The 15,654-nt window shown below is 38.7% G+C and overlaps 1 protein-coding gene across 1 annotated transcript in view; it reads right to left on the minus strand.

Annotated features, from left to right (window-relative positions):
- cemip2 (cell migration inducing hyaluronidase 2) overlaps positions 1 to 8,933 on the minus strand; it is an 81,704-nt gene extending 72,771 nt beyond the window's left edge. Inside the window, exon 1 of the mRNA XM_062971991.1 lies at positions 8,840 to 8,933. The gene's annotated coding sequence lies outside the window, so the exon portion shown is untranslated. The remainder of the gene's footprint in view (positions 1 to 8,839) is intronic.
- Positions 8,934 to 15,654: the final 6,721 nt, after the last annotated feature.

Raw genomic sequence — 15,654 nt, forward strand, 5'->3', positions numbered from 1 at the left:
AATAGTGAAGAGCAGAGACATCACACTGGCAACAAAGGTAAAGCAATGCTATTCTCCATGGTAACCAATGAATGCGAGAGCTGGACCATAAGGAAGGCTGAGCGAAGGAAGATAGACACTTTTTAATTGTGATTTTGGAGGAAATTTCCGAGAGTGCCTTGGACCGCAGTCCATACTCCAGGAAATAATGCCCGGCTGCTCACTGAAGGGAAGGATATTAGAGGCAAAAATGAAGTACTTTGGCCACATAATAAGAAGACAGGAAAGCTTGGAGAAGAGAATGGTGCTGGGGAAAATGGAAGGAAAAGGAAGAGGGGCCGACCAAGGGCAAGATGGATGGATGGTATCCTTGAAGTGACTGGCTTGATCTTGAAGGAGCTGGAGGTGGCGACAGCCAACAGGGAGCTCTGGCGTGGGCTGGTCCATGAAGCCATGAAGTATCGGAAGCGACTTAACGAATAAACAACAACAACAACTTGGTTCTTGAGCTGCTGGAAGGAATTTATCCACATGGACAAAGGAAAGACTATTTTAAATCCCTCATAAAAGGACACAATGTGAGTTGATGCAACTGAGCACATTGTACATATTTTGTTCTAGATTTAAGAAGAATAAACCACTGGTTCTTTATTGTTCATCTGTGTGGCACACGTATCTTCTTTCTATGGCAATGGACTATGCATTTTGATTTTTCATTACATAACAAGGTTAAACCTTTTTTCCCCCCTGAGATGACTTTTGAGATCTCAACAAGGCCCTGAAATTGCCACCATTGTGCAAAGGTTCTTCATGGGTAATAATCAGTCCTGAATCATTGCTCCCTCTTCCAGCCAGTTCATGTTGGCCACAAAGGATAATACTTTCCCCAACTGGCAGAAGTTTCTTTCTGTTTTCTTCTTAGAATCATAGAGTTGGAAGAGATCTCGTGGGCCATCCAGTCCGACCCCCTGCCAAGAAGCAGGAAAATCGCATTCAAAGCACCCCTGACAGATGGCCATCCAACCTCTGCTTAAAAGCCTCCAAAGAAGGAGCCTCCACCACACTCCGGGGCAGAAAGTTCCACTGCCAAACAGCTCTCACAGTGAGGAAGTTCTTCCTCATGTTCAGGTGGAATCTCCTTTCCTGTAGTTTCAGGCCATTGTTCTGCACTCTAGCCTCCAAGGAGCAGAAAACAAGCTTGTTCTCTCTTCCCGATGACTTCTTAGTGTTTCCTTTATCATGTTGATGGGTTACATCGAAATGTTTTTCACTGTGAATTAGCAAGAGGTTTTCAGCCAAACACAAGTTGTTCTAATGATATTCTGTTTTTTGGTGTCTATTGAAGACTTGTATTAGCAACCAATGTACCATGCTTACGATGAACACCTTTCCCCTCAACTTCTCCAAACACTACACATTACTTACAGAGCGCTCCTTGTACATGAATTTAGTAGACTAACCAGGGAAATCTGCTGAACCATATGGGTTGAAATGTTAGGTGTCTCTTCTTATCCATAGGAAATACATACCCTGGCAATGGAGTCTGTGGATTTTGCACAAATTGAGCTTTCACATGGTCATCAGAAACAGTTTTGTTCATATAAGTCCAAGGTCTAACAATGCTGCATTAAATTATTGCCAATTTGGAAGCTGTCCTGAGTCCTCTTCAGGGTTGACGTCGAGCGGGGTAAAAATACAGTAAGTAAATAAGTAGCCCCATGCTCTGGAATTGTGGGAGCTGTAGTTTTGCAAGATCTTTAGTCTTCTCTGCCAAAGAGAACTGGTGCTTTGCCAAACTACAACTCCCAGGATTCCATAGAATTGAGACATGTCACTTAGACTGAGGCCAAACTGCATTCATTCTACATTGTAGATGCAACTGTGGTCATCTGAGCCACTTTGGGCATGGAAGCATCCCGTTGGTTTATGCTTTCCAGTGGTGTGTTTGTGGGAGCCAGTCAATTGCAAGAAAACTCACTGGAGGTCCTGTGCCCACATCCATTCTCTCCTTCTCTGGAGGTTCTTAAGCAGAAACTGGATGGGCATCTGTCAGGAGCGGTATGATTGTGTTTTCCTGCTTGGCTATAGAATCACGGAAGCTGTAGTTCTGCAACCTCTTTTTTGGCTTTTTTTTTGTCAAAGTGCTGGTGCCTCACCAAATTACAACCCCCATGATTCTATAGCACTGACCTATGGAAGTTAAAATGGTGTTACGACATCAATCCACACTGGTTAAGCTTTCACTGCACTGTGGGACTCTTTCGCCTTCTACAGGTCAGGGATGCATCTACACTGTAGAATGAATGCAGTTTGATATCACTTTTATTGCCATGGCTCAGTGCAGTTGTCTCAATGCTATGGAATCCTGGGAGTTGTAGTTTGATGAGGCACCAGTACTCTTTAGCAGAGAAGGCTACGGATCTTTCTGCCCTCCCTCCCTCGGGAAAGGTTTCAAAATAGCTTCATGTTGTGACAGTACTGGGAGGGGTTAAATAATAATAACAATTCTTATTGGCCTCTTCTCAAACCTCAAGACAAGGCTCAACATAGCTAAGATACATAGATTAAAAACACAAAACCACTGAAACACATATATTAAAAGACACAAATATAAGACTTAAACACATTAAAATCATTCACACCAATAAATGCCAATTTAAAATTCATAATTTAAAATTAACTGGCTATCCAAGATTGATCTTCCCTTTTTGCTTCTCTCGGCTGCCTCATATCTTCTTCCAGGGGCAAGTGAGCCAAGTATGTTCATTTCTGGGCAGCGTGTGTTCTCTAAATCTCTGTATCGGAACTGTACGCACAAGTTTTTTTTTTAATCTTGAGTGACTTGAAAACATACTGCAAGTTGCTTCTGGTGCTGTCTACGGAGACGTTGTCCAGGGGACACCCGGATGTGGCTTCTCTCATGCCTCTGCAAGCAAGAGCTGACAGATGGGAGCTCACCACGTTCTCGCTGATTCGAACTGGCAACCTTCAGGCCAGCGACCCAACCTTCAAGTCAGCAGTTCAGTCGGCACAAGGGTTTAACCTGTTGTGCCCCCTCTGCTCTTACTCACAAGTTAAATTGTCATTTTTACTGCTTACCTACCAAAATACATTGTTCCTGCCGATCCCCCTCTAGTGGCCAAAAGGGGGAAATGCTGCCCAGGCGGTTAAACAACACTATGTAACAAAATTGGAAAAAAATTATGTTCCTGGTTTGAAAGTGCTATTTCCTGTTTAATAGTATGGTACTGTACTTACTTTGAAAGTAGTTGTTATAATTCAGAAACTGCCATTTTAGACCTTTCAATGTACCATTTTAAATCTTTTGTGCAGAGTACAAAACATTTTTTTTGCTATTTAATAAACTTTTTCCATGTTTTTATGATAGAACCAATTAGGAAATGACATTTATAACCCAGGAACAAATATCATATTACACAGTGTAATTGAAACTACAGTCAATGCTCCGTTTCCATGGTTCCCGTATCCACAAATTCAACCATCCAGGCTTGAAAATACAGGTTAAGAGCATCCTTTATCCAGAATACTCCAAAATGTGAGTAGCTGAGATAATGCAAAAGACTCTTAGTTAACTGGAACTCATGCAACCAAACATCTTAAGCAACTGGCAAAAAAAACTCCCCAAAGAAATAATACTTCAAATAAGAAATTAAAATAAAACATTTTAGCAGAAATGTAAGTTTAAGCTTAGGGTAAAGGTAAAGGTTTCCCCTGACATTAAGTCTAGTCGTGTCCAACTCTGGGGGTTGGTGCTCATCTCCATTTCTAAGCCAAAGAGCTGGCGTTGTCTGTAGATGCTTCCAAGGTCATGTGGCCGGCACTACTGCATGGAGCGCTGTTACCATCCTGCCAAAGCGATACCTATTTATCTACTCACATTTGCATGCTTTTGAACTGCTAGGTTGGCAGAAGCTGGGGCTAATAGTGGGAGCTCACTCCACTTCCCGGATTTGAACCAGCAACCTTTCGGTCAGCAAGTCCAGCAGTTCAGCGGTTTAACCCGCTGCGCCACCATAATTTAAGCTTAAATTATGTTAAACATTAAATTATGTTAGTGAAGTTTTAAAAGATTTAAAAGTGTATTGGCTGCCATTTAACTAAAACTGCATACTGCATTCAGAAAGTTGTTTAGACAGCAAAACTGTGTTACATGAAGTTTGTCTTTGTCTTTATTTGCTTTTACTGTACCTCAATATTAATATCACGTTCAATACAGAGTTTATGGTATGATATAATATGGAGTATAGTTAGTCTGATTTTTAATAGTAATACTCAAGCAATTAGAAACTACATTTATCTGGTATCTACCAATCCCCATGGGTGCTGGTTAACCGGGAGCCTACTGTAATACCTTTGCTTTCTTGTGGTTTAGTGTATATATATACCTTTTTCATGCACACAATTATTAAATTATGGTGTATAACATTACCTTCACACTATGTGTATAAGTCGTATACAAAACATAAACGGTGTGCATGTTTAGACTTGGGTCCCATCTCCAAGATATCTCATGCATATGTAAGAATTTCAAAATTTGACAGAGGGGGGAACCAAATACTTCTGGCCTCAAGCATTTTGGATAAAGGATATTCAACCTGTAACACCCCAAAAAGGTCCAAAACCTTGATTTTGCCATTTTATATAAGTAACATCATTGTATATAGTGAAATTTGAATATCTATGGATTTCGATATACATGTAGTTCCTTGAACCAAACATAAGCAGATCACAAGAGCCCACTGTATTATAATTAATATTCTTGCTTTCAGAGTTTATCAAGAGGTTCAGAGACTATCCAAGAATCTATGCAGCCATGAGATATCACTGGATAATGTAGGATGTTCCAGTACCCTGTTTCCCCTAAAATAAGACATCCCCAGAAAATAAGACCTGGTAGAGGTTTTGCTGAATTGCTAAATATAAGGCCTCCCCCGAAAGTAAGACCTAGCAAAGTTTTTGTTTGGAAGCATGCCCAGCGCCCGCCAAACAAAGCACCAGAACTTGCAGGATCGGTAAATGTACATACTGGTTGTACATGGAAATAATGGTAATAATATATTAAATTGTTATATTATTTATATTTATGTAGCAACAAGAAATTTTTGACAGGAGTCATAGTTTGTCTAGTTTGGTTATGCTGGTTTGTGATGACAACTACTGTACAGTATATAATAAATATTCATTTTTTGTTCAACAATAAATGTGAATTATTCTTCATGGAAAAATAAGACATCCCCTAAAAATAAGACCTAGCACATCTTTGGGAGCAAAAAATAATACAAGACACTGTCTTATTTTCGGGGAAACACGGTAGTTGTTCCTTTTTTTTTTGCAGTTGTGTTACTGTGCCCTTTTTATAGTGATTTTATTCAGGTGTTTTGACAGTTTGTTAGAAATTGGCTCCCAACTATTACCATTGGAACCACAGTTGTTTTATTCTAGTGAAATTCAGAAACAGAAGGCATCTTGCTGTGCAACAAACTTAACTAAAGAGAACAAAAACTGGATGGAATGAATAATAGTCTAAAGTGGAAAAGGTTATCAAAGAAAAAGAATGAAACCCATCATGTTCTTCATTTTGCCATCCTTTTGTAGACACCCGGGGATTCAGCTTTTCCTGTTTCCATCTCAATGCTACCTAGAACAGTGGTTCTCAGTCTGTGAGTCCCCAGGTGTTTTGGCATACAACTCCCAGAAATCCCAACCATTTTACCAGCTGTTGGGATTTCTGGGAGCTGAAGGCAAAAACATCTGGGGACCCACAAGTTGAGAACCACTGATCTAGAACATAACCAAAGAGATCCAGTAGGACAGCAGCACTTCAAAGTATCAGCTTCACTCCTTTCCCCGTAGTTTTCTTGGGGGAAAGACTCAGCAATGATACATGCAGAAGGCAGAGAAGCAGGACAGACCTGACTATCTTGAGATACAAGTTTTCCTTCCCACACTCAACAGTGTAGGGTGTCTTTTCCTGACCAGAACCTCGGAAAGGTGCTTTTGGAATGACAGCTCTCAGTGATCATGCTGACTGGAATGGGTGGAGTCATAGTCCAAAGAGTACTCTTTTCCACTCTCTGATCCTTGCAACCCAAGCAGACAAGGGACTCCAGGTCCGTATTTGTGTCTGTATTCCAGATCCCCACAAAACTTCTGAAACATGTTAGAAACTTGCCCTTCCAAGTTTGTGGAGAGTTATGTTTATTTGGACAATGCACTCTTTAGCAAAGCTCCAATCAACAAGTACTGTACTCACTAGTGCACTGAATCCCTTGCTGGGGTATATGGGATCTGTTTTCCCCGGCTTGGTCTGAGTGATTACCCCTGGGAGTCTTGTGTGCCTGGCCACAGAGCTGGCTACAAAATTAGGCTTTGGCTGTGGAGTAAAGAGGGAGAAGGTGCAGGAAGGGACCCCTTTCTTAATATGAGGGTTGAATGAAAAGTAATGCTTCCACCTTCATTACTTGTGTTTGGATGGGAATATTTTAATAAATCAAACACAGAAATAATCCTTAGAATGTGCTCTTTAACTACCACTATTCACTTTTCCACATAATCACCAGACAATTGGATACATTTCTGCCAATGATGAACAAGTTTTCTGAAGCCGTCATGGAAGAAGTCGACACTCTGTTTCCGCAACCAGCGTCTCACAGTACCCATCATGCACAGATCTTCCAATAGCCAAGCTAAGCAATAATGTGACCCACACGTTCTTGTGAAGTGCCAATTATGCTTGAAATTTCTCTCTGAGTGATACGACGATCATCCTGAATCAATCTGTCAACCTTTTTCTTGTGAAACTCGGTGGTTGCTGTCATAGGACATCCAACTCTTTGTTTGTCATGCAAGTCAGATGTTCCCACCTCAACATCTTTAAACTTACTCACCCAATGAGGCACAGTATTCACATCAACACAATCACCATAAACAGCTTGCATTCTCTGATTAATCTCCTTTGGGGTGACACCTTCTGCTGTCAAGAATTCAATGACTGCACGTTGCTTAAGTCACATTGACCGACCGTCTGCACAGGGTTCCATACTTTGCAGTTTAACAACACAACCATTCAATGCTAAGGCTTCCCGCCAAATGGAACTGTAGAGGAGAGTCTACTGAACAAGCCAGTACCTGTCGCATACCAGTACTGTCATCTTTTGAGGAGTTACAAAGGTGGAGGCATTACTTTTCATTCAACCCTTGTAATATATGCCACCTCTTGCACAAGAACCAGTGTGGAGATCATGGTTTGAAACCTCATTTGGCCATGAAACTGGAGATCAAAGTTTGAACTCCCATTTGGCCTTGAAAACCCACTAGGTGGCACTGGGCAACATATTCTGAGCTCCAGAAAACCTGCAATACGGTCACCTTAGGATTTCCTTATGTCTGAAATGATTTGAAGGCACAACCACTACAAAATCTGTTGCAGGCACAGCATAAAAAAGATATGGGATTAAGCATAGGGTATCTCATAAAACTCCACTCTTCCTTATCCAGTCCTTTGCCAACTTTGCTGAATTTCTTCTGATGACACTCCTCTGTCAGTGGAACCCAGCTAACAGAAGGATCCTCATAAAACAGTATATATCTCCCATGGGCATATCATTAGCTTCTCTCAGTGCAGTTATTTGTTGCCCAACACTGAGGAGCTGGAGATGATGATCTTTCCATAAATATTTTCTTCAGGACTTTAGAATCAGCATCTTTCCACTGAGTTCACAAGCCTTCTTGTCTAGCTGTTCAACTGACAATATGGAAATCCAGACTACATTTTGATGTGCTGAACAAGTTTTATATGTTTAGATGGCAATTTAAGAAGGGTTTAATAATTCTGAGTGGCTGGTTGTTGTTGTTGTTGTTGTTTTGAAGTGGCACCTTCATATGATGTTTTGGCTGATCTATCCTCACTCAAACAAATGCTATGCAGTTTAATATTGTGTAATATTTATTATATTAAAATTTTCAGAAAAACATTCACCTTTGAAAAATATTCAATAATTGTAATTTCTTACTTTAAAAACAAAGGATTTGGAAAAAAACTGATGTATTTTCTGCTTTAAATAAGCAGAATTCCCTTTTCTTCTATAGAATTTATTTTTCTTCTTCGACAGGTTCTTGGTGTTTTATATATCATTTTTACATCATTGGTGAACATAGTTGGAATTGAAACTTGATTGGAACATTGTCTTCTGGATACAAGAATTGTTTTTTCAGCTTTACTATCAAGACACTATAGTGATTTTAACAATAATAATTTAGGAGGCTGCTCTTGAAGGTGCACACACACACACACACAGCATTTGAAAAAAACTTACAATTAGAAGAACAACAATATTTTAATATGTTTGCACATTAAATATATCAATTCTTGTGCCCATCTCTGTGCTAGTCATGGACCATAATAAAGTCTTGACTGATTGAATATATCAATTCACTGTAAAAGAAAAAATGTTATGAGTCCCATTGGTGGCTGCAAATCTTGATTTTGTAGGTTGTTAACTTTTTGTTCCATTCTAGCTAAACAATGCTCTTTGTTTCGCTAAAAATATAGCTCATTTCCATAACCTTGAGAAATCTGGCCACTTGTAAAAGGAAATAACATAATGGAGGTTTGTAAACGAAGTGTGAAACGAAATGCAACAAGATCAACATGAGCTAGAAATTGAGGCCCTAACATAACAAAGCAAAACAACTTCTCTTTAAAAAATCCAAAGTACAGCATTTGTCCAAATCCTGTATCTTCTGATGACATCTATGGAAATATTTTACCTACATGAAATATACATTAATGTAAATGTTTTAAAAGCAAATCATAGTATCAAATACTTTTAAAACTTACCAGTTCAGGAGTTTCAAAAATAATGAAAATGCAGAAAAACTGAAGGAAATTTTTTCTTGTTATATCTGAAGTTTTCTGTCCATGGAGATGAGCAACAAATGAGCAAATAGTCACTTTTGTTTTCAGACAAGAATTAATATAGTGGCTTGACAGTACTACAGGAAGAGCATTATCTGTCACAACCTCTGTTCAGGATGTCATGCCAGACACTTATTTTTCTATCTTACAAAAACAGGAATTGTCTCATGACACACTGATGTGAGCCAAATATTAAGCGATTTTTCAACCAGTTCAATCAGGAGTCTAACTATAATTATTAGTGATGTGTTAAAATGTTACAGCAGTTTTGTGCATGTCTACTCAGAAATAAGCCTCACTGTGTTAGGACTTATTCCCAGGTAAATCTATATAAACCTTGCAGCCTTAAATGTAAAGACACATATGTAAAGTAATCAGTTTGTTTTTGCTGATTATGAATGTGTCTCTTTCCTCATAGAGAACTGAAGTTGCTCAGTGACAAAACTAATCCAGTGGATTTCAGTATGGATATGTCTAAATTTTTGCTAGAACATGGACTTACTGGGTGATAGTCAAATCAACAAGAACAACAAAGATAGGAAAGATTCTGACTAAATTTTCTTTTAGAGGACTTTTTAAGAGTAGTTAACTGTTAAGAGCTAGTGTGAGATAGTGGTCTGAGCACTGGATTATGACTCTGGAGAACAAAGTTTGAATCCTCCCTGGCATGGAGACTCACTTAGAAGCTGGGAGGGTGACCTTGGTCAAGTCACACTCTCAGTGTCAAAGGAAGATAAAAGTCAATCCGCCTCCCTTGACTGAATCTTAGCAAAAAGCAAACAAAACCAATGATAGAGAAAACTCATTTTAGTTTCCAATGAGGATACAGGCTTTATTTGCTCTTAGACCCATTGATTTCTGGTTTTGGAAGCACATGATATCCATAAAACTCTTCCAACACATTTTACGTGAGTTGATTCTCTGTCTGCATGTATTAAGGGTTTACTGGGGTAAATAAAATTAGGTAGGAGAAAATCTAGGAAGATAGGGAGGAGTAGGGATGGTTGAAGGGAGGGGTAGGGGAGAGGATATGGACCTAAACAGGGATAGATAGGGTAATATAGGGGGGAGGGGAATTTGTACTTCCATTCTTCGTCTAAAGTTCTTATAATCCTTATTTCTTTTTCTTTCACACTTCAATATTCAGTGATACATCTTTAAGCATGAAGATTTTATTCAGTTCACTGTCCAGCTTTCACAACCACATGCACAAAAAATTGAAATATTGTAATGTGTAGATGATCCTGACTTCAACATTTTATGATACATTTTTAAGCATGAAAATTTTTATTTAGTTCCTTCATGGTTGCCCTTTCAAGTCATAGTCTTCTACTATTTTAAGTACCTTAGTTTTAACTGGGGTTGGCATTTTCCCTCTTCTGGAGTCTCAAAGGGCTAGCTTTCCTGGTGGCAACTGGAAGTGAGTTTCAGGCAAGTAAAAGTCACTTATTGCCTTTTTCCAAGCAGATTTCTCTTACTTTAAAAAAGATTGCCTGATTTTTGGGAAGTTGGGGGCGGGAAGGACTTTATAAAATCCTCCCAAGGTCCACAATTATCATGATACAAAGGGAATGCTTTGTTTAGAGGCCTCAAGCCAACAATTTTTTATCATAGCTGAAAAGACTTTGCAACTGCACATAAAAATGTTTTTTATAATAAAAGTAACCACCCAAGTCAAGTTGTTTCACTTACAGAAGCTATTGGGCTGGTAGCCTTTTTCTTGTCTCTTCAATTGAAATGCATCCAATATACTGTGACACTGTGTTACAAATGAAATCTCTTGCCAATTTGTGCACAATTCACTGAACAACACAAATATGTTTTGCCTTTCCACTAAAAATGGTCAGATACCAGCTATTCTGTTTTAAATTCTCTCTCTACTAGTCTCTCTCCTGCATCAAAAATATTGATGCAAGTATCTGAATGGCATGAGCCTCAAAAGTGCTTTTAGTTTCATATGTGGAAACAGCCTTGATCTTTCCACTGCAAACACTGAGAACAATATAAACCACCCCATTCACATTTTTTTCTCTTCCAAAGATCTGTGGACTAGAAGAATGAGGCACAGTCAGTTCCAATATGTTCAGAGCTTCCCAATATATGCCTGATGTGTTTTTGTCCTTGGCAATTATGCCAAAAAAGCTAAAATGCCTATGATGCAGTCTTTTTAATGGGTCCTTAAGAGATGTTTTCTGAAGACAATTACATGCTTGCCTATTTTTCAGAAACAAGATTTAAAATGAAAACTGAGAATAAACTAAGCCTTTGTAGGAATATTAGGTATCTATAGTAGAGCAGAGTGCAGTGTAGCCCGTATTATATGTATGAGCTTATGGTAGGAAAAAGGAGAGAAAATACATAGGATGCTGGTTTTTAAAAAGTGAAAACTTATATTGTTGCGGGTAGTACATCTCAGATAAATGAGTAGATGGACAAAAGAAAGTTACCTAACTTTGGTAGAAAAGTCCCTGATGCTTACTCTCATGTCTGTGTGTAAGTCGTCTTGAGGCAGAGAAGCCTCATAGTGCTCCCTTCTCAAATAAAGCAGTAAATACACCTGGAAAGGAGGAAATGCAGGCTGGCATTACATAGTTACATAGATCTAAGAAACAGGTGAAAATTGGACACTGTTAAGTCAAGGTTATGTTTTGGGGGCAAAATAATGGATTTTGATATGGCTCATATATAAGGTGATGGTCATTCCTAGAGAAGGGAAAGCACCAATTCTGACTTGGGGGACAGCCACCTGGGCCCTGCTGCCATTTCCCATTCAAGCATCCAAAGAAAGCTGGAAGTGACACCATAGGGAAGAAAGTTAAGGGAATGGTTTTTTCAGGACTACACTTTGGTCTTCCACAACTCAGAGAAGGGGATGGCTCATTTTCTGATAAAACATAAGGTATAAATAAATAAATAAGGTACAAAATTCACCATGACATTTGAATAAATCAACCCTGTATTTTTGTTTGATTTCGTTGCAGAAATGTCTAGACCTATGCATAAGTGCATAAGGTAGGTAAATACCAGTTATTAAGTTTTTCCCCTGACATTAAGTCTAATTGTGTCCAACTCTGGGGGTTGGTGCTCATCTCCATTTCTAAGCCGAAAAGCTGGCGTTGTCCATAGACACCTCCAAGGTCATGTGGCTGGCATGACTGCATGAAGCGCTGTTACCTTCCGACCGGAGCGGTACCTATTGCTCTGCTCACATTTGCATGTTTTTGAATTGCTAGGTTGGCAGAAGCTGGGGTTAACAGCGGGTGTTCGCTCCCTGGATTCAAACCTGCGACCTTTCGGTCCGCGTGTTTAGCAGCTCAGCACTTTAACACACTACGCCACTGCGGGGTTCCTCCCAGTTATTAAATGAGTCCAATTCTATTTAGGGCTAATGACAGGATTTGTGTACTACTATTCCATACAGAAGTGTGTTATTACAATCTATTTTGATTTAATATGAATAATGACTTACAATCTAACATTAAATACACTGTATAGTGACACTTCCATATCCACAGATTCTGCAGCTATGGATTCAATCATCCACAGATTAAAAATGATTTTATAAAACCTTAGTTGTTGCCATTTTATATAAAGGATACCACTTTACTATGCCATTGTTTATAATAGAATTTGAGCATCCACAGATTATGGTACCTGGAAGGGCGGGGGACTGCAACCAAACCCCCAAGAGTCCACTATATTTTTGGTAGAATGGTTTAGAACTATTGCTGTTGTCCAGGCAACTACCGAAATAGATTCCTAGAATACGTACGTTTCATGTCAACATATGGATTACGCATTCCATGACTCATGTAGAAGCACTATAAGATATATTGTGACACACACTTCAGTATTTAATCAATATAAAGTTTCAACTACCATGTAGAAAAGCATGTGAAAGACACAGAACCATCTGTTTCCTCTGCAGCCTAACGGAAATGCACATTGTACAGTGGCCCCTTGTTATCTACTAGGGTTTGGTATCACCCTCATGGATAACAAAATCCATTGATGCTCAGGTCTCATTATATACAGTGGCATATATAAAATGGCAAAATCAAGAATCTGTGGCTACAAAGGGCCAACTTTGTATAATCATTGGCTGTTACTACTTATAATTAATTAATACATTTGAACATATGCTTACAATTACCATATCCATGGCTACTGTAGCAGCTTAGTGTGTATCACAGAATATGGGATCATTTTAAAAAACATATAAACCTGATATGTTGTTTGAGATTTAAACAAAGGCCTAATTGATTTAACAGGCATTCCCTTCTTCCTTCAGGTTTTTATGTATCAAGCTTTGAGCTGGGTTTGGGTAGCTATTCTTGCATTAAATCTAAAGCCTATATAATAACCAATATCAGGTTTCTGAAATAGTTAACCATCATAAGTCATCCTGGCAATACAGGTATGTGTCAGCAGAGGGCATGTGTTCATTTGATTTAAATGCACATGAAAAAGCTGGTTATGAAGACCTAGTTTCTAGCGGGTGATAACCGTGTGCCAATGAGATGAACCAGAGTTCTATAAATAAAAATTATATTTCTGTCTGTTAATCTTTCTGACTACCTCATTCAAAACTGTGGACTGGATATTCACCAAATCCAGTGTGTATGTGTAAAATAAACTGATGTTTCATGTATATGAAATTTATTTATTTATTACATCACTTCTACCCCGCCCTTCTTACCCATCAGGGGACTCAGGGCGGCTTACTATGGATGGATTCACTATGGATGGATTATTGATTTTATTTTTATTTATACAAAGGTGTGGGAAAGAATTTGAGTTGAATTTTAGCAATTATATTTTTGATATGTTGCCGCAACTACAGGGTGTCCCAAAAGTCTCCATACATAGGACAATATTTTGTAAAATTTTGTAAAAGGAATTTTGCGAATAAAGGTATATTTGGCTAATTTTTCCCATTTCCCCTGTGTGCACCATGGTGGTGCAGCGGGTTAAACCACTAAGCTACAGAACTTGCTGACCGAAAATTTGACCGTTCGAATCTGCAAGACGGGGTGGGCTCCCGTTGTTAGCCCCAGCTTCTGCCAACCTAGCAAATTGAAAACATGCAAATGTGAGTAGATCAATGGTACCGTTTTGGTGGGAAGGTAACAGCACTCTATGCAATCATGCCAGCCTCATAACCTAGGAGGTGTCTATGGACAACGCCGGCTCTTCAGCTTAGAAATGGAGATGAGCACCACCGCCCAGAGTTGGACTCAACTAGACTTAATAAGGGGAAAATCTTTACCTTTGGCGACTTTAGGGAGACTGGATTTAAATAAAAATCAAGTTTCTGCCTGCTTGTTACTGCACACACATGTATATATCTCAAGAGATTTTCACTACATTTGGAGAAGATTTTTGTGAGTGTCTAACAATATATAAACCATCATACAGGCAAATAATTTGGAAGGAGGCTGGTCGTCACCCTATTTTTTATTCAGAGCTGTGTTTTTCACTGCTATTTCCAAGGACAACAAAATGTGCATCCACACTGTAGAAGTAATGTAGTTTGACACAACTTTAATTGCCATCAATTTAATTTTAACCACTTTAACCACTTTAATTGCTATGGACTCCTGGGATTTGTAGTTTGGTGGGTCACCAGCACTCTTTGGCAAGCAAAGGTAAAGACTATGGTAAGAAGTATAACTCCCATGATTTCAAAAGAACGAGGCAGTGCAGTTAAAGTAGTGTAAAATTGCATTAATTCCAGTGTAGCTGAACTCTTTTGGGCTATTCTGGCCATGCAAGGGCCTTAGATAAGTTGGCCACACATGTCCTACTTGCCAGAAGAGTTTGGTTTGAAAATGTTGTCTGAGATTTTTGCACTTGAGTAAGATGCTCAGATCTATCAGGAGGGAAGGTTAAACCACTGTTTTCCTTCAGAAATGTACACACTCCAAAATGTGTTTAGCTTGCCTGGTTTTAGTAGTAAAAAACCTATTGTGCTCCTTGATTTAGTATTTACCATTCAGCCAGCTCAGAAAATACATACAAAAGGTCACGGAACAGACGATGCATGCCACTATTAGAGGAATGTAGCATTCCATAATGGCCAATAAGACAAAAAAGTTCATTGTCCTTACTTTTTACAAATCATGTCTTACGATAGCCAGCATAACCCACTTCCTTCCCATTTTCTGAGACAGCAACCCGAAAGCATTACCTGACCAAAGCAGGAATTCTTAGAATACAAAATATAGGAGGAAGGCTTTTCTTAAAGGAGGTGAAGCTAACAGATACATCCTATAAATCTTAGTATCAACCTGTAAATTACTACAGTTCCGTGTTTCCTAGGATCAGCATAGAAGCCTGCTGCACTCCTATACATTTTAGTCATGAGGCCTGTTTCATATATTTACACAGAAGTAGATTGGCCCATGTTTAATTATGATACCCTTCATGAATAATTACTGGAGTATGTTAGCTGTCTGTTTTGTTAACAGATAGACTTAGAATTGGAATCTCTAAATATTTCAGTTTCTTAGCAAGTTTTCTAGATCATTTCAATAATAATAATAATAATAATAATAATAATAATTTAGCTACTTGTTAGGATAGCTGCTGCCATGTTACACTGATTTCAAGGGATCTACTTTTAAGTACAATTCAGTCTTGTTCCTATGCAACATACTGTTATGATAGTCTTCAGAATTTAAATATTGCAATGCCTTATTTATACTTTTAAATAGGAAATGTGTTTCTGAGCAAAT

This window comes from Anolis carolinensis, chromosome 2 (assembly GCF_035594765.1).
Source record: "Anolis carolinensis isolate JA03-04 chromosome 2, rAnoCar3.1.pri, whole genome shotgun sequence".
NCBI lineage: Eukaryota > Metazoa > Chordata > Lepidosauria > Squamata > Dactyloidae > Anolis > Anolis carolinensis.